We start from the raw sequence: 25,963 nt of genomic DNA, 5'->3' as shown, positions 1-25,963 counted from the left end.
ACACACACACACAAACACACACAAACACACAAGGACATGCACACACACAAGGTCACACACATACAAGGACACACAGGGATAGGGATACACCCATGCACACACACAGACAGTGAGGCTGACACACATGCACACACACACACACACACACACACACACACACTGAGCCACACACACACACACACACACACACACACACACACACACACACGTGCACACACACGCACATGCGCATGCAAGCACTCCTACACACACACAGTGAGACACACACACATAAGGACACACACACACAGACAATGAGACACATGAGACACACATACACACACACAGTGAGACACGCACATACACACGTACACACAGGCAGAGACAGGGATACTCACCCACAGACACACCCACACACAGGCAGAGACAGGGACACACACACACACACACACACACACACACACACACACACACACACACACACACACACACACACACACACACACACACACACTTAGGCAGAGACAGGGACACCTACACACACACACACACACACACACACACACACACACACACACACACACACACACATAAATACATGGACACACAGTGTTACACAGAGACACACAGACACTGTGACACAGAGACACACACAGAGACAGGGACATGCACATGCACACAGACACACCCAGACACAGCAACACACAAAGACACACACAGACACAGAGACAGTAACACACAGGGACTCACAGAGACAGCTAGAAACACACATATGCACGCACGCAACACTGTATGAGGATCTATCAATCATCTAGTGTACTGCACTGTTTTTAAATGGTGAAGTCTGTTATTAACACTGATACCATCACCCTAAGACAAACATGCAGAGGAAGAACAGGATTAAGTGGGTCCATTTAAACTGGATGGAAACCAGTTTTAAATGGGTCTTGGTGTAGCTGCTCAGCAGCATTGGGGTGCACATAGTTACATCAGCAGGGTCAGCACTGGCTGAATGCTAACGTGAAGCTGGATAACATTATCAGAATAGAACTTCTGACATCAGCAAATTGTCATCACAACTTTATACCTGTGTTAGCATTTATATTTTTGTTTCGCTATTCTTGCTAGCTAGAAAATCCATTCCAATTTGCTGTTAAACTTAGTATGAAGCTATATTTTTGTAATAGAAATAGTTAAATGGTGGGGGATCTATAAATAATGAGAAAATTGCCTTTCGTCACTGAGAAGGGGGTATAAATAATCAGAAAAGGGCTTTATCAGAGAGCAGAGGGATATAAAAATAACGGGGATATAATTAATCAGAAAATGTATTTTTCACTGAGCAGGGCAATATAAATAGTCAGAAAAGATTTGCATCCCACAGATGGGTGGGGATGAAAATAATAAAAAAGGGTTGTATCATTGAGCAGATGGATGATGTTGTTATGGTTTATTTATTATTTATTTATTTACTTATTTCCAGTTTGATGACCGGGGAAGCCCACTGGGCTCAGGGAGACCATTTTCAGTGGAGACCCGGGGAGAAAAGAGCCACAGTACAAAATGCAATTGAAGATACAGAAATGTATAGTAAAAAAAAAACAGTTACAAATAAGCAATACAAATCAGAGTGAAAGAAATAATATGTACAAAATTTATATAGAAAAATGTCATATGGATTTTGAATACAAGTGCATTTCAGAGAGAAAGAGAAAGTTATTTACAATATTTACATAGAACAAAGTATCATGTGGATTAACAGTCATTGAGGAAGAACCATGCATTTAGAAAGCCTAGATGTACCAGAGGTGAGAAGCTACGTTGGGAGAATGCAGTTACCTTTCTATTTAGAAGAGAGGTAGGAGTGTTTACTGTCAGAAAATATTGTGACACGCTTCCTTATTTATTTATTTGCCTGCGTGCTTGCTTGACAAGCTGCTAGGTGGGTTGGTCTACCTGCCCATATCACACTGTCCTAGGCACATAGTAGTGCAAAATAAATAGTGAACATTATAAAATATCACTGGTACAAGTAGAATTCAATTGTGTCAGTATACAGGAAGAGAAGAGTTTTACATTCGCTTGTAGTAAACAGTAAGAATAAAGTCAAAAGTACACAAAGACCTAGAAGTAGGATAGATAAAAAGAATAACGAGCATAAGGGCATTACAAAGTCTGGTCCTTAAAGGTTCAACTAAAACACGTGAGTGTTATACACACTATAAACGAGCATAAGGGCGTTACAAAGTCTGGTCCTTAAAGGTTCAACTAAAACACGTGAGTGTTATACACACTATAAACGAGCAAAAGGGCATTACAAAGTCTGGTCCTTAAAGGTTCAACTAAAACACGTGAGTGTTATACACACTATAAATGAGCAAAAGGGCGTTACAGAGTCTGGTCCTTAAAGGTCCAACTAAAACACGTGAGTGTTATACACACTATAAACGAGCAAAAGGGCGTTACAACGTCTGGTCCTTAAAGGTTCAACTAAAACACGTGAGTGTTATACACACTATAGTCCCAACAGCTTCTTCTAATATATGCATGCTACTCCATATACAAGTAGCTAGCCCACATTTCAAACATGTACAAACACTACCTACGCCTCATCTAGAAGTTAAATTCTTATTGGATTGCATTTTAACAGGATTCTAGCAGTCCTGTGAAATTTTTCGGAGAAACTTCCCTGCAGCAATGAAGTAGAATTGCGAGTATTAAACGTACCTTGTTTACTTTCCTTAGAAAAAATGTTTTTCATGTCTGCATGTACCTAAAACACAGAAGTTGCCTCATCAGCACCCGTGGAAGTGTTCCTGGGCATGCAGCTTGCTGCATCAATATCCTTATCCATGTAGATAGATATGTATCTGCACTGTAAAATTCAGTATGAAAGGCTGTAGAGAATTGTCTGGTCTTTGAGACATCCCAAATGCCTAGCTGAAATGAGACATTAAACCATGAATCATATCCTCTACCCATTTTATGGAGTCAAACAGGGTCTCTCTCTGCATACCAGCTCAAGAAACATTTTTCAGTGAAGTAGTTCATGTTTATTTTTAAACTACTTATTTCAGTTTTGCACTGATATTTTGTTCCACCTTTTCTGATTACTGAATATTAATTGTATACATTGTATACAACTTGTTTATTGTCTTGTTTTTGTTAAATCTTTTGATAAATTTTAAATTGCTGACTGAATTGTGTCTCTGGTTCTTTTTTGATTAAACTGTACAACTTGAGGCTTTTATTGTGCCTCATTGCACTTTGACTAGGTAGATAAAAATAGATTATCAAATATTTTGGAGGCGGTGCAACTGGTCAATGCTTTACATGGCTAACTGACAAATGACATGTTGCAGTGAATAAAAAAAAAACATAATATTTAAAGGTAAAATATAGCAGTAAAGGAGAACAAAGCTAGTACAGAAAATAGCATCAACTCCTTGTCTCAGCTTTTCACCTGAAGCTGGAAAGTTTAAGAAATGTGTCTTTGCTGGATCTGGCAAAAACCCTAATATATTCATTTAATTATAGTGTAGAGATATAATTCAGATACAAAAATAACAGCACAAATGTTGACCATAAACACATTTAGATTAATCACTCTTTGTGGCCATTATTAAAATAAATAATATACATTCTTGGCTTTTACACATGCATATCTCTTGGACTTTATTCACCAAAATGTGTGACACAAAGTGTGATAGATGAGAAAAATAGCTTCATACATGTATAGTCTTAAAAGTGAAAATTCAAAACATGATGGAATAAGACAAAATAATGTTTGTCTGTAGACAAGAGAGAATAATCAATTGTTATGCATGCATTCTTTAAATCATCCTAGAACAAGTATTCAAAATGTCTTCTTAAACCACTTTCTTATATAAATAAAGCATAGACTGGCAAACTGGAATTTATTAAAAGCACACAACCTCTCCCAGTGCCTCAGTAAGAGGCCAGATTATTGCTGATCAACTAGGAGAGATTCTGTGTATTTAATAAATTCTAGTTTGCCAGTCTAACCCTTTTTACTATACAGTCTTCTGCTTGTAGCCTAGAGCATTTTGAGCAGTATAATGAATGTTGCACCCATAATGAGTACAATCTGAAATGGATGCACATCAGAAGCTTAAGGCCAGCTCCCTAATAAAATGCTGGCACTCATAACACTGACTGCTGAAATTCAAAAAAGGGGGGGAAAAAATGCAGGAGAAAAATGAATACCAAATGTTTCTCTTTCTCCTTTAAACTTTTTTTTTTTGCCGGGGGAAGCCCCAATGCACTCCTGATGTGAGGGGAAAGCCCCCACACCCCCAATTTGTATACATCAACTTTGACATAAAAAAACATATTTAGAAAACAGATTGCTGAAACTGTAATAGTAGAACTCTAAAAACAACTGGATGTAAGAAAGACCAAAGTCAATATATATATATTTTTTTTGCATGGAAATAATCTATAGTTGAGACATGGGGTCTAGTTTAACTCTACTAACTCCAGCAAGAGTCAAATCCAGGTTACTGTTTGCTCTTATTTGACATACCTTTTGTGCATGTCTCACTCTGCACCAACTGAATCATTAGCAGAACAAAAGGATCACTGTCACCACAACTCCCTTGATTTTTCAATTGTACCTACAGGTTAAGTTTATCCAACCCTAAAACCTGAGCATTATTATTTTTTTATCAGAATAAATGTCTATGCATATGAACCCTTGCTGTTCTAGAATAAATGTCTATGTATGTGAAACCTTGCTGTTCTAGAATAAATGTCTATGTATACAAACCCTTGCTGTTCTATCAACAAACTTGAACTTCATAGACTTTGTCTGGAAGTAAGTTTTGAACATTTAGTTTTCTTGCTAATTCTTTCAGTGAATGAATTTAGGGTGATGTTGAGATTAGGGTTTTCGGCTTATTCTTTAAATATTTACTCTGCCACCATGAAATGTTGCTGTGAAAGTATTTTAAAAAATATGCTATAACATTTACATATTATGGCTAGCAGATTCTGCCAAGGAGAAGGCATTGCCTGAATAGGAAGCATCATTTAGTTAAGGTGCTTAACTTAGGAGCAGGTGCCATCAAACCTGCTTCCAAAGTGAGTTGTTTTTAATAAGGGCTAGAACCCACACAAAGCAATTTTTATTTCTAAACCTTGACTTGTGACTTATGTGGTTGCATAACTTACTGAAAATAACTTTCACCTGACCATTGGTCTGCTGATTCACATTTGACATCCCTTGCCAAACCCTGAGGGAATAGACTGTACAAAATGTTCACATAAAACAGAACGGTGCAGCATGTATGTAGTGCAAATGTAAATGCAAGGATAAGGTTTGATTTTCCAATGAAACACCCTCCCCTCCATATATACACCCACACATACAAGTCATAGAGCCAACAACATTTGCTGAGATCAGATTTGTCTTTGGCAGAAAACAGGACATAAAATAGGTTTACATTCAGTATTTTAATTATGACTTCTTCATACACCAGGCACTTATGCACTAAAAAACAATACACTTGTTTCAAGACAGCATAGTTTATCCTTCAACATTCACTGAGGAAAAAGTTTGCCTAAATTACAGCATTTAAGAGAAATGTAGGCTTAGTCTTGGTAAGGCAGGCAAGCAGTACACGCTTTAAAACATTTAGACAGGTTGGGTAAGGTGACTCTAGGTACTCATATCAGCAGGTCATTAAAGGTAGTGCTGAAACATTTGACAGTTCTGTTTCCCACATTGGTAATATCTAGTAGAAGCACATACACTAACATGTCAAGTCCTGATGTCATAACTACTGCTGAATATGTTTGCTGTTAAAGTTCTGTTAGTTCATACAGCAACTCAGACCACTGATCCTTCATATCCTTTAATGTGGAGTCACATGCTGCTTTGCATCACTTTTTATCTCAATGGGCACTTTATGTACATTGTTTTCTTCATAGTCCTGTTGGTTAGCAAGACCTTTTCTCCTATGGAACCTGGGAGGTTTATTTCTAAAATCTCATTCATTCATTTTCTGGTACTTGTTATATCACATTCAGAGTTGCATGGTGGATGAAACATTTCTTGGCACTCAGAAGTTGCTAAGCAGGTGACTAATTTTGGACAGGATGCCAGTTCATCACACAATACCACAACACACAGACATATATGACCCATGGGTATATTAAAAGAAAAGAGACTATCAGATTACAATCAGTTCGTTATACAGTGTAACAGCACAGGTATGCAAACACTGCAACTGACAATGCAGATTAATACACTTATAATGAGAAATTGTTCACTGGAAATATGAGACAGTTATCCTATGTGAAAAAAAGAAAACAAATGTTCACATCTAAATATAAAAAGCAAACAGCAGAGAGGTTTATGCTGACAAACAGGCACAACCTAGGTTCATGTTCATTCTAGGCTATCAGTCTGTGAACTATTAGAAGTCTAGCCAGTAACCACAGGTCAGAATTAATCAATGTACTTTGTATCTGTAAGAGCAAGACCTTAACTACTATGCAAACCCTCGCCCCTCTTTATTGCCTTAGAACAGGTAAAGTCATGAGTAAAACCCACAGACAGTTAGGAAGCAGGAAAATCAGATGGTGTAACTTTAGACAGTGCATGCTTTTCCAGTGTTATCTGAACTTTATTTTCCAAGTAAAACCTGGATAAATCCATTTCTCGCTGGTATCTGGAGAGGTTTAACATGTTTATATGCCCTGTATAGAGCTGAATACTATGTAGGCATTCACTCTGGAAGTCAGAGTAACAGAATGTGCTTGAGCCAGAGTTTATTAATGCAACCACTAAAGTACTGACCAAAGAAGGTGCTGTCAGAACTGTAGGAGGTGGCAAAGACAGCTGAGGCAGTTACTATTTCAGAATGTTAAAACAAGCAACAATGTAACATCTGTGCAAACGATGTGAGAACATTACTGAACTAGAGGCTTCTTTTCACGCTGCTTTTCCATTTAACAGAACCTTGACACAATCTTTGCATAGATTTATAATGTGTTCTAAATGTAACCTCACTGTTGTGTGCGACTTCTGCAGTTAAATGAATTTTGTAATATATACCTTAAAACTGTGCATATTTCAATTGTTGTACATTTTTTTAAATAATACATTTTCTGTCTAATTTTTTGCCCCTTTGTTACTTTAATATTTTCTGACAAAGGAATAAAGGTATGAATTGCTAACTAGCTTCAAACGTTAGTCATGAGTTTACTTCCTGAAGCTTCTGTTTGCCTGCTCTGTATATTCAACCAGACATTGTTTCTGGGCTTCTCCTGATAAAAGACATTTGTGCCTCGTGAGATTACCCTGCTAACAAATGTGTTAAAAATAGATAACCTATCACTTTCTTCCATATGCCTTCCCAACTTCTTTGCTCCTTTCTCTCTTATACTGACTCAAACTGAAAATGTGTTAATATAGGTTGGTATTTATAGTCATTGCACTAAGGCATATTGGGATTTTGTGCGGGATGCTACAAAGCTGAACTCGGATGAGATTCATAGAGACACTCTGCACTTAGTGCAGACAATTTAGTCAGCTTATGAAAAATGAAGACACATGAGACAGGAATGAGATGCAAACGAGGAAAGCCTGAAATTTTTTTAAGAAACCTACATAAATGAGGTCTTTACCCTCCTGTTTGTGACTTATAATTATTGCGTTTTCTGTGTTACTCTCTGACATGTGTGCATGCCCGATAAAATGTGAAGTTGCACCTTATCTGTTTACTTAGCAATCAGCAAAGATGCTTGCTGTAGTTGCTAGCCTGGCTTTTTTTCATTGTGAGCTGCATGTGTCAGCCACACTAAAACCACAGGTACTCACTGGCCAAGAACACACAGATATAGACAAATGTAGACAAAGATTGACTCATTTTAACTTTGTTGAGTAATACATTTTTGATAAATTTAAAAGTGTACAGGGGATATAGTAAGGAGTTTAGTGAGTTTGTATGGCCCACAGAAGAGGACTTGGGGGATGCATTGTCTTCCTATACTTTGGATACCAGGTTATGTATAGCCCTCACTACAGTTTCCATAGGGACCTTCCAGAGACAAACTGGGGACACACTGGGTATTTTTCAGGTTTCTACTCGAAGATACTTCACTAGTTCCTCAACATATTCTTGGGACCTGTGGCTCAGTATATTCACCTGCCAGCATCACTTCTGAACAGAGCTAGAGCCATGAGTGCCTAATATGGAATGGCATTTTTTCCCCTGAGGTGCTTGGTGTTTTACATTGCACCCATGTTGCCATTAGGGCCCCATCTGGACCATGGGAGGAGTGGTAATGAAACAGGAGGACCTACAATTACATCAACTAGCACGTCATGTGTGATATATGGAGGTGCATCACCAATATGTCAGCCCAGCATCCTGTGGTGCACATGATTTTCACATCTGGCATACAGGCTCACTCTGTCATTTCTTTCTGCATGGTAGGATACCTCATGGTCACCTTGTTGGGAGGTGAAAACTTTTTCATTTATAGTAATTTAGGTAGATATAATTAGGAAAATGTATTGATTAGTACTAAACTAACCTTTTTTTTGTTATATCTCCCCCACTTTTTATTTTCTTTTACAGGTGATGCAGGCTGCCAACCTGGACCTTGGTTGATGACACCAGTCTGTAACCCAAGGGGTGCTGCTGAGGCATGTTTCAGTACCACAATGTCCTAGACACAGATGGTCACTGAATAAGTGTTTTGGCCTGCAGAAAACTAATTTCTAGTGCCTGGAAGAATATGGGGTTGCCCTTCAGTATAACCCTGTTATTGCACACAGGATGTTTACATGTTGCATTCTGCATATCATGATTATGAATTGGTACTCAACTGCCCCACTGCCTCCATTTAACAGAACCTTGACACAATCTTTGCATAGATTTATAATGTGTTCTAAATGTAACCTCACTGTTGTGTGCGACTTCTGCAGTTAAATGAATTTTGTAATATATACCTTAAAACTGTGCATATTTCAATTGTTGTACATTTTTTTAAATAATACATTTTCTGTCTAATTTTTTGCCCCTTTGTTACTTTAATATTTTCTGACAAAGGAATAAAGGTATGAATTGCTAACTAGCTTCAAACGTTAGTCATGAGTTTACTTCCTGAAGCTTCTGTTTGCCTGCTCTGTATATTCAACCAGACATTGTTTCTGGGCTTCTCCTGATAAAAGACATTTGTGCCTCATGAGATTACCCAGCTAACAAATGTGTTAAAAATAGATAACCTATCACTTTCTTCCATATGCCTTCCCAACTTCTTTGCTTCTTTCTCTCTTATACTGACTCAAACTGAAAATGTGTTAATATAGGTTGGTATTTATAGTCATTGCACTAAGGCATATTGGGATTTTGTGCGGGATGCTACAAAGCTGAACTCGGATGAGATTCATAGAGACACTCTGCACTTAGTGCAGACAATTTAGTCAGCTTATGAAAAATGAAGACACATGAGACAGGAATGAGATGCAAACGAGGAATGCCTGAAATTTTTTTAAGAAACCTACATAAATGAGGTCTTTACCCTCCTGTTTGTGACTTATAATTATTATGCTTTCTGTGTTACTCTCTGACATGTGTGCATGCCCGATAAAATGTGAAGTTGCACCTTATCTGTTTACTTAGCAATCAGCAAAGATGCTTGCTGTAGTTGCTAGCCTGGCTTTTTTTCATTGTGAGCTGCATGTGTCAGCCACACTAAAACCACAGGTACTCACTGGCCAAGAACACACAGATATAGACAAATGTAGACAAAGATTGACTCATTTTAACTTTGTTGAGTAATACATTTTTGATAAATTTAAAAGTGTACAGGGGATATAGTAAGGAGTTTAGTGAGTTTGTATGGCCCACAGAAGAGGACTTGGGGGATGCATTGTCTTCCTATACTTTGGATACCAGGTTATGTATAGCCCTCACTACAGTTTCCATAGGGACCTTCCAGAGACAAACTGGGGACACACTGGGTATTTTTCAGGTTTCTACTCGAAGATACTTCACTAGTTCCTCAACATATTCTTGGGACCTGTGGCTCAGTATATTCACCTGCCAGCATCACTTCTGAACAGAGCTAGAGCCATGAGTGCCTAATATGGAATGGCATTTTTTCCCCTGAGGTGCTTGGTGTTTTACATTGCACCCATGTTGCCATTAGGGCCCCATCTGGACCATGGGAGGAGTGGTAATGAAACAGGAGGACCTACAATTACATCAACTAGCACGTCATGTGTGATATATGGAGGTGCATCACCAATATGTCAGCCCAGCATCCTGTGGTGCACATGATTTTCACATCTGGCATACAGGCTCACTCTGTCATTTCTTTCTGCATGGTAGGATACCTCATGGTCACCTTGTTGGGAGGTGAAAACTTTTTCATTTATAGTAATTTAGGTAGATATAATTAGGAAAATGTATTGATTAGTACTAAACTAACCTTTTTTTTGTTATATCTCCCCCACTTTTTATTTTCTTTTACAGGTGATGCAGGCTGCCAACCTGGACCTTGGTTGATGACACCAGTCTGTAACCCAAGGGGTGCTGCTGAGGCATGTTTCAGTACCTCAATGTCCTAGACACAGATGGTCACTGAATGAGTGTTTTGGCCTGCAGAAAACTAATTTCTAGTGCCTGGAAGAATATGGGGTTGCCCTTCAGTATAACCCTGTTATTGCACACAGGATGTTTACATGTTGCATTCTGCATATCATGATTATGAATTGGTACTCAACTGCCCCATGATGGCAGAGCACCTCCTGCTATTGTTCTTTCTACTAGTGATGACAGTGATGGTGGCCAGCCTACAGGAATATTATGGGAGCCCATGCTGCAGGGTAATGCATGATACACAGATGTCAGGAAAAAGATCTAATCCACCATTATGGGTCATAACATTCAGTTAGTGGTGCCTTTACTATAACATCACAGATTAAATTGTTAGATGCAGTGTTACCTGTGAGCTATATTTGTGACACATGGCCTACTGTCACTGCACATCAAATACTTTCATTTTTTTAAACAATTTTTTTCTATACAATTGCTTGCTGTATGCATTTTGTTTGTCATACTCCACTGTGTGGCCTAACTGTGCGCTGTGAGCTATATGGTTAACAGTAAAGGCATAAGGAGACAAGTTACAACTCATTTAAGTATTATGCACATATAAAGTTATTCAGAAGTATTCTTTGTGCAGACGGGATGGAGCAGCACTGTTGAGTATCTGTCAGGTTTCAGTCTGGATTGCATGTAATAATATAAAGGAATGTGTATTTGCATCATGTACAAGAGAAATTTTTGATCTGAAAGATGATCAAGAGTTCACTGTTTTCTTATAGAGAAGTAGCGCATTCTGCTGTCATTTCACTGTCTTTCAGATGCAACTCGGAAGTCATTTGTCTCCAAAGTGACACTGAGCGAATACCACTGTGAGTACTACTGTACAGGTACTACTGGGTGAGTACTACTACTATATGAATACAAGTGAGTGAATACTACTGGCCAAGTGCTACTACATGAGTACTACTGGCCGAGTACTACTACATGAGTACTACTGGGTGAGTACTACTACTATATGAATACAAGTGAGCGAATACTACTGGCCAAGTGCTACTACATGAGTACTACTGGCCGAGTACTACTACATGAGTACTACTGGCCGAGTACTACTACACGAGTACTACTGGGTAAGTACTGCTGGGTGAGGACTACTGTGTGACTACTACTGGTTGAGTGCTATTATACAAGTGCTACTGGACGAGTACCACAACACGAGTAATACATAGTGAGTACTACTATGAGTAATACTGGGCGAGTACTACTATTTGACTGCTACTGGGTGAGTACTACTACTTTGATTTACACTGATTATAAGATGTCCTGCATGTATAATGACAGCCAATGCTGTGTGGTGCTTGCCCAGGTGAGACTGCACATCAGATTAATCAGTTCTTTCATCAACACCAGTTCTATGTGTCATCAGAACTAGTGAATAATCACCATTTGCACAGTGCTGAGGGCAAAGTGGTAACTGTGCAGATTTTCTGGCAGGATTTATTATAGCCACAAATGCATGGGCCTACTTGTATATATATATCCCTCTGCAGTAGCAACAGAATACTATTTGAAGTAATACTTTCCAGAACCAAATCAAGAAAACCCCTCAATTTCTTTGTCTTTTATTTTCCCTTTTGTACAGTGTCATCACTGTTTTCCATATGTTGCATGCAGTTCAGCATGCATATCTATACCTTAAATTTAAGTTTGTGCTAGTTTTATCATTGTGGTCTGTAATGTAATTATACACTTAATGTGTCATACACAATGTCTCCTAATGATATTATGAGTGGTGGTCCTAGTGATCACAATGTCTCCTAATGCTATTATGAGTGGTGGCCCTAGTGATCACAGTGTCTCCTAATGATATGAGTGGTGGTCCTAGTGATCACAATGTCTCTTAATGCTATTATGAGTGGTGGCCCAAGTTATCACAATGTCTCCTACTGATATTATGAGTGATGGTCCTAGTGATCAGAATGTCTCCTAATGATATTATGAGTGGTGGTCCTAGTGATCACAGTGTCTCCTAATGATATTATGAGTGGTAGTCCTGGTGATCACAATGTCTCCTAATGATATTATGAGTGGTGGCCCTAGTTATCACAATGTCTTCTAATGATATGAGTGGTGGTCCTAGTGATCACAATGTCTCCTAATGATATTATGAGTTGTGGTCCTAGTAATCATGCACAAGTGCTAGTATAAGAGCTTGATGTTGAGTTATTGCAATGCAGTGATCAAGTAGCTGCAGAGAAACTTCTAGACATTGATCTGACAGTACTGTGGGAGTAAGATCTGAAGTATGAGGCTCCACCATGTGCTATGGAAAGCTAAGTCCTGCCTATCTTCTTTTATGTTGTGTCATCCATACTCCTTGTTCATAGTACCTTGAGAATCACATGGGTTGCAGTCTACTCTGCCTCTATATGTGTGTGGAATTCCACACCCATGTCCAGCTGTACTTTCTCTGTGAGTCTGGTAAGTCATTACTGTGAATGGGAATCATCATGGTATTGTCTCTGGCCTCCAACATTCTCATGTAGTGATGAAATTCCTCATGAACACCCTACAGCACTATATAGCTACCTAACTTTCTGTGGCAACTGCCTGTTCCTAAACAATGTCACAGCACATCTGCTGCTGGACAGCCAAGACCGTGGGTGTTCCCAGAGCTACCTCAGAGATATGCCTGAACAATGTCACAGCACATCTACTGCTGGACAGCCAAGGCCTTGGGTGTCCCCAGAGCTACCTCAGAGATATGCCTGAACAGTGTCACACTACATCTGCTGTTGGACAGCCAAGGCCTTGAGTGTTCCCAGAGCTACCTCAGAGCTATGCCTGAACAATGTCACAACACATCTGCTGCTGGACAGCCAAGGCATTGAGTGTCCCCAGAGCTACCTCAGAGATATGCCTGAACAGTGTCACACTACATCTGCTGTTGGGCAGCCAAGGCATTGGGTGTCCCCAGAGCTACCTCAGAGATATGCCTGAACAATGTCACAGCACATCTGCTGCTGGACAGCCAAGGCCTTGGGTGTCCCCAGAGCTACCTGAGAGATATGCCTGAATAATGTAACAACACATCTGCTGCTGAAAAGCCAAGGCCTTGAGTGTTCTCAGAGCTACCTCAGAGATATATCTGAAGAATGGTGCAGCACATCTGCTGCTGGACAACCAAGGCTTTGGGTGTCCCCAGAGCTACCTCAGAGATATGCCTGAACAATGTCATAGGACATCTGCTGCTGGACAGCCAAGGCATTGCGTGTCTCCAGAGCTACCTCAGAGATATGCCTAAACAATGTCACAGCACATCTGCTGCTGGACAACCAAGGTCTTAAGTGTCCCCAGAGCTACCGGAGAGATATGCATGAACAATGTCATAGCACATCTGCTGCTGGACACCCAGGGCATTGAGTGTCCCCAGAGCTACCTCAGAGATATGCCTGAACAATGTCACAGCACATCTGCTGCTGGACATCCAAGGCCTTGGGTGTCCCCAGAGCTAGCTCAGAGATATGCCTTTGCCTGGCACCCTTTGCACAGGCGAGACAGTGAGCACTGCTAACTCTGAAATGGTAGTATCCTCCTCAATGTGCTGTTGTTGTTCACAAGAAATTTACGTTGACTTAAATGGTATCCCCCTTATGATTGCAATGTTATGTCTCCTTCTGTGCTTATGGAGTTGTGTACCTACTGTAGGGTGGGGATGGGGTGCCCTGCCAGTACACTTTGTGACTTTATGTCACTGTCCACAGGCCACATCATGAATATGAGAGTTATGACATCATTGTCTACAGCAACTGTGCTCTCAACTTCAGTCTGTGGTGTTGGCACAGGGGAAGTATGTGGTTCTAGTGCTGAGCCTGTAAAGGAGTAAGGGATAAGCTGGGACCTTTGACAACAAAGAAATATGTACAAACAGATCATTCAGACAATTACTAAGCAAACAATGCAAACTTTCTTGCATCCCTGATGTAGATAAGGCACTCAATGATGAAAAGTTTAATGGGTCATCCTGGACAGTAAATGGCAGTGTGAAGTATTGCCACCACTTATGCACTACCATTCAAGACTGTGTTACTATGATCACTGCAGTGGTCTGAAAGTACTGGTGTCCATAACCACCTCTGATGATTCCTGTGGCATCCTAATCTGCATCATACTCGTTACCCCTTATAAAGAGAAGATACTTCTCATTAGGTGTTAATGGCTGGAGTGGACTTGTTTCTGCAGAACATTGCATTCTGCCAAGCTTTGGTCCTTGCATATCCTACTAGGTCACTTGCTCTTGTCCTACACTGTGCTAATATGTGGTTACATACCCCTACAGCATTGAAATCAGCCACTACTTGGTTTCATGGTGGTTCCTTACCCCTACAGCATTGACGTCAGCCACTTCTTGGTTCCATGCTTTAGCTCTGTCTATTTTGGCCCCATTTCCCAAACAAATAGACTTTTCCCATATGTCATGACACCATCTGTTAGGATGTGATTCTCTTCAGCAATAAAGTTCTCTCTCCAGTGTCTTAATCCTCCCTTATGTAGCATGTTCTAACCTAAAAGCAGTAATCTGTGGCCCTCAATTAAAACAAATTCATACACATGACATCAAAAGTACTATTGTTTTGTAGCATATATTGCAAAAGTGTATTGACTATTGTTTTAATTGCCCTCAGTAACTCATTGCAGCATGTAATTATCGATGTTATGTTACCATTCCCAAATAAATAACTGGCGCTAATTATTTATCATTTGGAAGTCTATCCCAGGGAACTCCCACATTAACAATATGCACCTCAGTGTTGACCCAGTTGTTTGGGGTTTGGAGTGCTGACCCAGTTGTTTGGGATTTGAGAACTTGTGTGGACAGTGAGCTAACTTTTGACAGACATACATCAATTGAAGTCCATCTATACTGTACAGTTTGTAAAGACATTACATGTAGATCTAGGAATGTCATTGTCCCTTTTCACTCAGCCCTCATTAGGCCAGTCATTGAATATAATGCCCCGTTTGGCATATATATATATATATATATATATACACACACACACACACACACACACACACACACACACACACACACACACACACACACACACACAGACACACATGCAACAACTGGAACACCCAAATAAATACCATACTAAAATGATGCAAGGCCTAAACAACCCTTCTTACATGGATCATCTAAAAGTCCTGTCACTATATTCAGTATACTACAAACTACTAAGGGGAAACCTGTGCCTGGCAGGCATACAAGGCATCCTCCAACTCATTACTGATGGTTTACTGCACATCAGTGAGCCAAATAGCATCAGAAATGTTCATTCTAAAGATATAAACCTCCTCTGCAACATCAATGCAGGGGATACACAACTTAGATCAATGGACAGGAAACAGAAACTTCACCCAGGACTGCTCCTTGTACTACTAATAGACAGTGGCAGCTCCTAAATAACGTTATCCCATGGATGTTTCTCCTCATATTACCTATGGTATGATCCCACCTCTTCTCATTACAGGCAGTATATTAATCATGGGATGGATAAGGCCAGTCTCTAAGCAAATGGGATAAGTTATTTTGAGAACAAAAATGGAAACTGGCTGGGCTTACAATGACATTTAAGGGAAGCTAGCTCACTTCTTACATGTGAACCTGCTTATTCATTTTATGCTGCTGCATTACATCTCAGTGTGGCCTTTCCCTTCATTTATAAGGGTAAAAGTACCAAAACAGAGGTACCAAAAATGCACCTTACACTTTCCCACTCCTGTCATTCTTAAGATTGTAAAAAAAAAAAAAAAAAGTATTATCCATCTTGACCTGTGTCCTGGAGTTATAATATGCTTCTTTCACCATTGTGATCCACTGATTCACCTTCTTTATACTCCAGTAAGGTAGACAATGTTTTTCTGTCAGATGAAATCTAACTGACACTGGGGACAAGACAGAGGTGCCCTTTGTCACCCCTACTCTTTGACATATAGTTGGAGCCACTAGCTTAGACCATGCAGAACTCTATAATAGAAGGCTTTAAATGTGGTAAAGAAGAATTAAACATCACACTACATACAGGCAATATAAATATCTTCACCCTGACAATCCCAAATGAGGATCTGGTAGCTTTATACATTACGTTAAGCAATTTTAGTGATTTTTCAGGCTATAAAGTAAATAGAGAAAAGACAGAGACCGTAACAATAAATGTGAAAGTCAGATTATTTGGACAAGGAGGGTCACAAAAGCCAGAGACTCGAGTATTGGTTAATAACTCATATGAGGGATTGAAACAGGAATATTACAAGGAAGCTTTTCAAAAGATCAATGCCATCCTACAAAAATGGAAAAATCTGAATTTAGAACTATGCCAAAGATACAATGTGTGTTCCTGCACTTACTTTATCAAAGTCAGGCCTTTTGGACAACCCTGTCTATGGATGTTGGGAGGATTTTACCTGGGCAGGTAAACCTTCCAGAGCAGTCTGTGATAAAGTAACCTTGACCAAAAAATAGGAGAACAAAGGCATTCCCATCATTGAAAGTTATATGCTGGAAATACATAAGGCATGAGACAGGAAACTAGGTGCACTTGTTTTGGGAATGTCACAAGTTAAAAGAAATTAGACTAGATGCAGGGCTTAATAAATGCAGTTATAAATCAGATTTGGGAGTTATACCAAAAAAAAAAAAATCTTCTGAGATTTTGGGAAGAAAGAGAGTTAAGTATAAGTCAGCAGGAGTTATCAGTTGTGACTCTAGCTGCAAAAAAAAAAAAAAAAAAAAAAAAAGCCACTACAAGGAAGTGGGAAAAACAAGAACCCCCAAAAGAGAAAGAGGTCATGACATTAGCAAAACAGATTAGGGAGAGCAAAGAAAAGGAGGGAAAATGAAACAAAAAAAGGTTCTCACAAAGATGGCTGCTAAGGCTCAGCTATTTAGAGAGCAGTGGTAGCGTATAGTAATTTGGGGTGCAGATATGTTAATTGTACTAACTGAGCATTCATGCAGAACCCACAATATTAATGGGTTGAAAATTGGTTGTGGTTTTCTTTATTTTTGTTTTTCTAGATCAAAAGTTGTTTAATAATGTTTAAGCAATGGAAGTCTAAAGACATTTACAGTATTTATGTATAATCTAAAACTGTAAGCAGTGACTTTGAGCTAGACCAGCTGCATAATTCTGAGTCTGAAAGATAAGGTGTGACAACATTTTCGCAGAGAACACCATAACAAAGCAATTGGTGCACTGTACATGTTTATGTACTTATTTGTAAGATATATAATGGATATTGAATAAATGGCTGTGTTTAAAAAAGTAATCTTTCATGCCTTACTAGTAAAGATATGTTTCTGTCTAGCAGATCTTAATTCTACCAGTCTGGGTGGTTTCTACTAAATTCTGTCTATTCCCTGCATTAATATTTCCATTTAATTTGTTTATGCTTTACCCAGTCTGATGATGACAAATGAAGGTCAGCACAGTTAACACATATCAGAATTTAGTGTAATGGTTAAGATCTATGAATTGCACCATAACACAAGTGTGGATTAATTTCAATAGATGGAAACTGACTTCAGCTTCTCATGGGTGAGCCGTGTTAAATGGCATGGAGTGCTGCACATATGTCAACTTATAGCAGTTCTCAAGCACATTAAACTGTGCTATACCTTTAAGACACGTATGCAGTGTCTTAATCAGTGGACCTCTATTCTATCAAAGTACTACTGCTTCCATAATACCTACACAACAGTTTATAAAACAGTACCCTATTTTATTTAAAAGGGAAGAAAATAAAACTGAAAAACCTTTTATTAGTATTTTAATAATAATAAAAAGAAGGAAAATCTTGCAGCCTTTTGAATAGATGCAGGTGCATAGAAATGCCACCTCTCCACCCCATGTCCAGGTATTATACTGCAGAAACTTTTCCACGTACATAACATACAAAACAATGGCAATGAAAGACAAAGGTGGAAATTCATGTACTGCTGCAGTCCAGTTGATAAACCAACCATTACATTACACTGCTATCCTTTTTGTAAGTACTACTGCGATATGTGTGGGATATGGTGATGTCACACCTCAAAAGTGGTGTGTTACACCATTTTATCCCTTGTATCAGGGCTTGTATAATTCATTCTTATTCTGGGACTTCATAAAAGGTGGCTTCTGTTAAAGCCCAGGGTCGATCCCAAGCTGGTCAGATAAAGAGACAAAGATTCTGCTTTACCTGCTGCTGTTGAAGTCACATCCTGTAGAGATATACTGGCCCAAACCAATGGGAGGCTGCAAATGAGGCTCATAAATTTCCAACAAAACATTTAATAAAATAATTTCTTATCCTGTCCCACTTCTCTGTCCTTCCATGACTATCTAACCTCTGTCCCTTACTGGCCCAGTCATTCCTTTCCTGTTTTAGGCATTGAAAGTTTTCAAGACACAGACGAGAGCAGTAGGCATCATCGTACAAGTGTTTAGAGGTTATATATATGTGACAGGGGCAGTACATATCATCCTATGAGTCTTGAAAGATCTTATATAGTCTCCTACTTGTCTTCACTTTGTCAGATGTCAAGTGTAATGCTGTGCTTGTTGCCTTGAGTCCGGGGTTGGTGTTCTTCCATATACCCACAATGCATAGCTGGAATGCTCCTTGGCTGGGCTTGTACCCCAGGACCCCTTCTGCTGGAGCCTAATTTTGTTTTTTCTGAAATCTACAATCCTAGAAGGGGCTATTGCCAACTTCCTCTTTCCTGGATTGAACACTTAACTGCAACTAGTCACCTGTCTCTCCTCTGTCATCTATTAAAATAACAATAGCCATATCAGACACAGACAGAGAAAAACATCTATGCTGTGGGCCTGGATGTTTTTAGCAAAGCATTTCTTATGATGCCCTACAAAAGACCAATATATAAATGGACCAACTATGGGTGAAAAAACATGATGCATTAAATAGTTAGATGATGAAACTGTTTTCTCATATGGAGGCAGCAACAGAGAAAAACTCCAAAAATGTATTTTATTTGGTGAAAAAGCTCTGCACCATCTGTTAACTATTATAGATTAACTCCAAGCTTATTAATTGTCATGAAGAGGAGTATTTATGACATTTAAAATTCAAAAAATCTGTAGCAGTATGACTCTTCCTGCAAATGAAAACAACATATTAAATGCATTCCTATTAATACAATTCACTAAAAATGCAATTCTATACTATCTTCTATTTTCAACACAGAAATATGCTATCAAAAATGGGTTCACTACTAATTCACAAAATCTCTTCATGTCACACTACAAAACAAAGGTTAGTATAACTGGGTTCCACAGAGGACACCAAGAGAAACAAACTTAGAAAAAGGAATTAGGAGGCAACTTAGTCCACCGCACAAAGTTTAATCAGGACAACAAGTAAAGTGAATCACTTTTCATCCGGTTCAGTGATTGGACTTCTTCAGATAAGTTCCAAGACTAAAACATACCATATAAATACACACAGTTAATTGCACCAACATTAATTAACCAAGCCCCCAATTTCTCATTAAATTCATTCTAAAATATCACATGTTAAAATTCATTGAAATTCATTAATTATACTACAAAAAATTTGCTTGTCTAACTATACTGACACCCTTATTTCCCTCCATAATGACAGGTTAAGAAACAGCAAGTTATACTCTATGTGCATCACAAATCAAGTTAAAACTGTTAAAACTATATTCAATAGATTAAGTAAAAATATGTATATCAATATAAACAATATCACGGATAAACTTCTCCCACCAACAGTACAATAAATAATAAAACAATTACTTAAAATATTTACTTAACATTTGTTTTCCTAAGTTCTACTGTACCAAAAATTGATACCTGTATATATACATAAAAGATATATATATATGTATATGTATATTGCACAAATGAACAATAATGTTATAAGACTATTTCAATCATCTCTGAAGACTTCTTAGTTTCAGGATACATGCTATAGAGGTTACCTCATTTAACCCTGGTGCTCTATCTGCGCCCAAACGCAATTGCCAAAGGACCTCTTGTCTCTCTAAAAGTAGTGAAAAAGGTTCATCTGTTATACTAGGTGTGACCTGGTCGATTATCCTAAAAGTAAATGTATGGCCAGGGTAATTATTATGATGTCTAACTAGAACATTTTCTTCCTTTCCTTTACTAATGCTGTTTATGTGTTCATACACCCTGTTTTTTAACTTTCTATCGGTTTTCCCAATATAGTAAGCTGGACACAACTGGCACTGTGCAAGGTATATCACTGATTTGGAGTTACAGTTGAACTTCCCATTCGCTTTATACATTTTATTGTTAATTTCAAATGTAGACCCCGAAGCCATGTATCTACATACATTACAGGCTTCGCATTTGAACATCCCAGGTGTTCTTACTGTTCCCACTCTTGGTGCTTCCTATAGGGCTTTTAGATTTCTAACCTATTTGTAAATAATCCTTGGTTTTTCACCCACTTTTCTACCTACTTCATTGTCAATAGTAAGTGACCTCCAGTATTGTTTTAAACTATCCCTAATACTACTGGCATCCATACTAAAAGGTGTTATGAAACTTAATCCGATGTGTATCTCTAGTGCTAGCTGTAACCTGGGTAACATTATTAACGTAAGTCCCCCCTTATGCAGGATTGATTTTCTTCTTTCTCATTCACAAGGTTCCCTAAAATAGGTTTATACATTCCTACCATTCTTTTGTATTGGACTTCGTCAGTTAAGTCCTTAATTAACTTTTCCAGGTAGCCCCTTTTCAAAAACATATACTTCAATAATGGATATTCCACAATAAAGATATTGTCTTCTTATGTTATTCTTGCTGCACGTACCAGCTGTCCCTTCACTACCAATTTCTTTTGGTGGAAGGGATGAGAGATGTTAAAGTGCAGCAAAGAATTAGAATATGTCTCCTTCTGAAATATTCTTGCGCATTATCTCCCCTTTGTGATATCTTTAAATAAGTGGACATCTAAGTTTAAGGAATTCGTTCCACACTGAACAAACTCGTAAACTTCAAAAAACTAGTAGTTCTATTCAAATATGAAATGACATCAAGGGCTTTTATTTCATCGCCTTTTAATAAAATAAAGATGTTGTCCAAAAACCTTGTGTAGTAACGAAAGGAAGACATAAGTTCCTCATTCCCAAAGACATACTGGGATTCCCACTGTGCCATCACTAAGTTGGCATAGCTGGCTCCACAAGGTGATCCCATTGCTATGCTAACTTGCTGTAAAAATATCTCATTATCATACATAAAATTATTAGACAATATGATGTCCAATAGTTCCTCTATGTCTCTAATTTCCAAATCTGGAACTTTATGGTATCTCATTCTATCCACTATCTATTCAATTCCTGTGTCATGTGGAATTGAAAAATATAAATCGGTTACATCAATAGTAAAAAAATTGAAATCTTTATTAAAATGGATTTTGTTCATGTCTGTTAGGAAAGCAGAGGAGTCTCTACATATTTGTTTCTCCTTAGTCACATATTTTTTTCAAAGTACTGTCCATGAATTTAGCAGAAGCATAATTAATGGATGCCCTAGCATCCACTAAAGCCCTCATAGGTGGATCACAAATACTCTTATGGATTATAGGGACACCAAACAGTGAGGGTATCCTAGGAGCCAAATTTGTTAAATAGTTTAATGTTTGTACATCAATTAATCCCTCTATAAACAAGTTGTTTAAGAATGATCTAATAGTCCTATAAGCTACATTAATTTAATTTATGCTTACTTTACTATAAGCATCACTGTTTAACACTTTCTTCATCCTATCCATGTAGTCTGTTAATTCAATGGCTACCAAGCCACCTCTCTTGTCTGGTTTTAGTACTCTTATAGGGAGTGTTCTTAAATCTTTTAAAGCTTCCATTTCAGATGTGCTAACATTACAATTCTCCCTGTTCACTACTTATTTAGAAAGTTTCCTAAGTTCAAACTCGCATAACTTTTCATACACAGCAAGTAAAGGATGACTGGGAGGATTAAAAGTAGTAGCAACTCTTAGATCATCACATCTTGTTTGATTATTACCGATTATTAATGCCAAGTTTAATTTTCATATAAACAGCTTTAAATCTAACAAAGTGTTAGGCAAATTAAAACTGGAATCAGGTACAAATGTAAAACCCTTAGCAAACAATTCAACAAGTATAGGGTTCACGTCATACTTTATATAATTATAAATTTTAAAATCGCCACTAGCATTAAACAAAATTTTACAAGTACCATGTTGTTCAATAATAGTGTCCATAGATGTTTGCTTTAACTCTTCCTCTTTTTTGCATTGGTCGACACATTCTTGTAAGCTGTCCTGGTATTGTAGTGTCGCCGATGATTCTGGCCCTGTTCTTGTAAAAAATCCTGTTGTTCATTGTTTTGAGCTTGTAAATCCGTACTATTAGTATATCTACTAGTCCTTTTTTTGTTTACTTGGTTGCCCGCTGAGTCTTCCATTTCTTCTATATTGTAATATTGTAATCCCCGGTTTGTTGTACGGATGACGTCATTCAGTTTGTGTTCATCCTCAAACGGGCATCCAGATTGGTTACAAGATTCAGCTGCTGGCCAGTAGTATTCTTACTGTAAACCAAATGGAGTTTGGGACAAGCAAATCCTTTTTTGTAGTCTGCCAAGTCACGGTTAAGTTTTTAATTTTTGTGGCCACAATTCGGTTCATTTGTTGGTCAATAGAACTAAATATGCATTTGTAATCATACTGGTACCTCATAAAGTCCCCATGTTTTTGCATTTCTTCATCAAATTTTGCTGTTTCAGTAACTAAGTCATTTATAGTCAGTTGATAATGTTTAGACATTAAAACAATCAGTTCCAAACCGTGTTTGTTAAATAACTTAATCAATTCATTATAAAACACTGACCCCGCTTCAAGGCCATTAGGATAATGCCAAGAGCGAAGCCCTTTACGTACAATACCTTCTTTTGTACACTCATTAAAATAGTTAATCTCCAATTGAAGTTTTTTAATTTTCATTAATTTAATGCCCAAGTCTGACAGTTTCATGGTTAGTGATGTTGGTGCTGGGTTTTCCTCCTACCAATTGTCCCTGCGATGCCTCGTTAACAGTTCGAATGAGGCTAGGTACTTCTTTTATCCAGCAGGAAATATTTGGAATCCCAATTGGTCCTGATGGGGTTCTTAAAGCTGACATGGTGTTAGACCCAACTTCAGACTGAGTTGGAGTATTAAGGTGTCTTTCATTAACAGCAGTAATAAGATTATTCGGAACACCTGCTGAACAAGTAGGCTGTAGCACTTCTACTCCCAATGGACCAGGTTGGAGATTATTGATAATTGGGCATTCTGTAAGCTCTGTAAATTTTGTGAACTGAGAATGTCTACTCTTCCTGCCAGGTTTTCCAGCCGCTCATTCATAACTTGCAATAAAGCTGTTAAATTACCTATGTCTTGTGAGTTCATCAAACATGTCTCTAAAGGTTGAGACAATATATCTGCAAATGAATCTAGTATGCCTCCAGTAGCCACCCAAACACAATTCCACAGAGGACACTAAGAGAAACAAACTTAGAAAAAGGCACTAGGAGGCAACGTATTCCACTGCACAAAGTTTAATCAGGACAACAAGTAAAGTTTAGCGCTTTTCATCCGGTTCCGTGACCAGACTTCTTCAGACAAGTTCCAAGACTAGAACATACCCTATAAATACACACAGTTAATTGCACCAACATTAATTAACCAATCCCCCAATTCCTCATTAAATATATTCTAAAAGATCACATGTTAAAATTCATTGAAATTCATTAATTATACTACAAAAAAATTGCTTGTCTAACTATACTGACACCCGAATTTCCCTCCATAATGACAGGTTAAGAAACAGCAAGTTATACTCTGTGTGCTTCACAAATCAAGTTAAAACTATATTCAATAGATTAAGTAAAAATATGTATATCAATATAAACAATATCATGGATAAACTTCTCCCACTCCCAGTACATAAATAGTACCTGCTGGCAAGATACAGATATATATCCCAGAGAATACCTCTTTTATGGAATACACTTTCTCTGGAGATAAAACAAAGTAGCTTCCCGACCCTCTTTTAGCACAACCTAAATTAATGGTTGTGCAGTCATAAATACACCCTGGATCTGGCTCCTCAAGCCCTCATTGAAAGGGGTCAACTAGAAAAAGAAGTAGGAAGAAGCAAGTAAGGAAATTGCTTGACAAGCTTCAGACCAACTTTAATCCTAAGTCTCAGCCCTTAATTTATAAATTAGGTAGAGTGAGTCTGTGTAAACCATTCAACCACATATTTAAAATGCCACTTATCACTAAAATTATATCACTGCGATTCAAACATGCAACACCACTTATCACTAAAATTATATCACTATGATTCAAACATGCAATGCCACTTATCACTAAAATTATATCACTATGATTCAAACATGAAATGCCACTTATCACTAAAATTATATCACTACGATTCAAACACGCAATGCCACTTATCATTAAAATTATATCACTATGATTCAAACATGCAATGCCACTTACCACTAAAATTATATCACTATGATTCAAACATGCAGTGCTGCTTACCACTAAAATTATATCACTACAATTTAAACATGCAATACCACTTACCACTAAAATTATATCACTACAATTTAAGCATGGAATACCACTTACCACTAAAATTATATCACTACAATTTAAACATGGAATACCACTTACCACTAAAATTATATCACTATGATTCAAACATGCAATACCACTTACCACAAAAATTATATCACTATGATTCAAACATGCAATACCACTTACCACTAAAATTATATCACTACAATTCAAACATGCACCCGTTCACCTGCTGCCAAAACTTGTATTGCCTGAATCTGCTAATGACATCCATCCCATAGCTAAGTCCAACCTCATTGGTAAGTTCCTTGAACAAATTCTAAAATAGTTACATAAATACAATATTCTTACTGACAGACAACTTGGTTTCAAACCAAAGTATAGTGTCATAATTGCTCTCTAATTCTTTACTAATGTTGTATTTGGCAATAGGGAAAAAGACTTACTGACTTCAGCTATATATGTCGACCTTAAACGGGCATGTAAAGCTGTTGGTCATAACTTCCTTCTACAGAAACTGTAAACTGTATATCTATGATTCTGATTCAGATTTATGTCCTTGGTTTGCAGATTAGCCATCAACAGAGCTTTTGCAGTTGCAACTCCTGGATTTCAAACTCAGGAAGCCATCTTTACTCTAGAGGTACATCAGGTGTCAGAACTAGGACCTTTACTCTTCATATGGTTTATCAACTTTCCTGGGACTTACTAGATTTAAA

Source organism: Protopterus annectens, chromosome 7.part0, assembly GCF_019279795.1.
Source record: "Protopterus annectens isolate FY-2018-M chromosome 7.part0, PAN1.0, whole genome shotgun sequence".
NCBI classification, from domain to species: Eukaryota; Metazoa; Chordata; order Ceratodontiformes; family Protopteridae; genus Protopterus; species Protopterus annectens.
Note: the sequence above shows the minus strand (reverse complement) of the source record.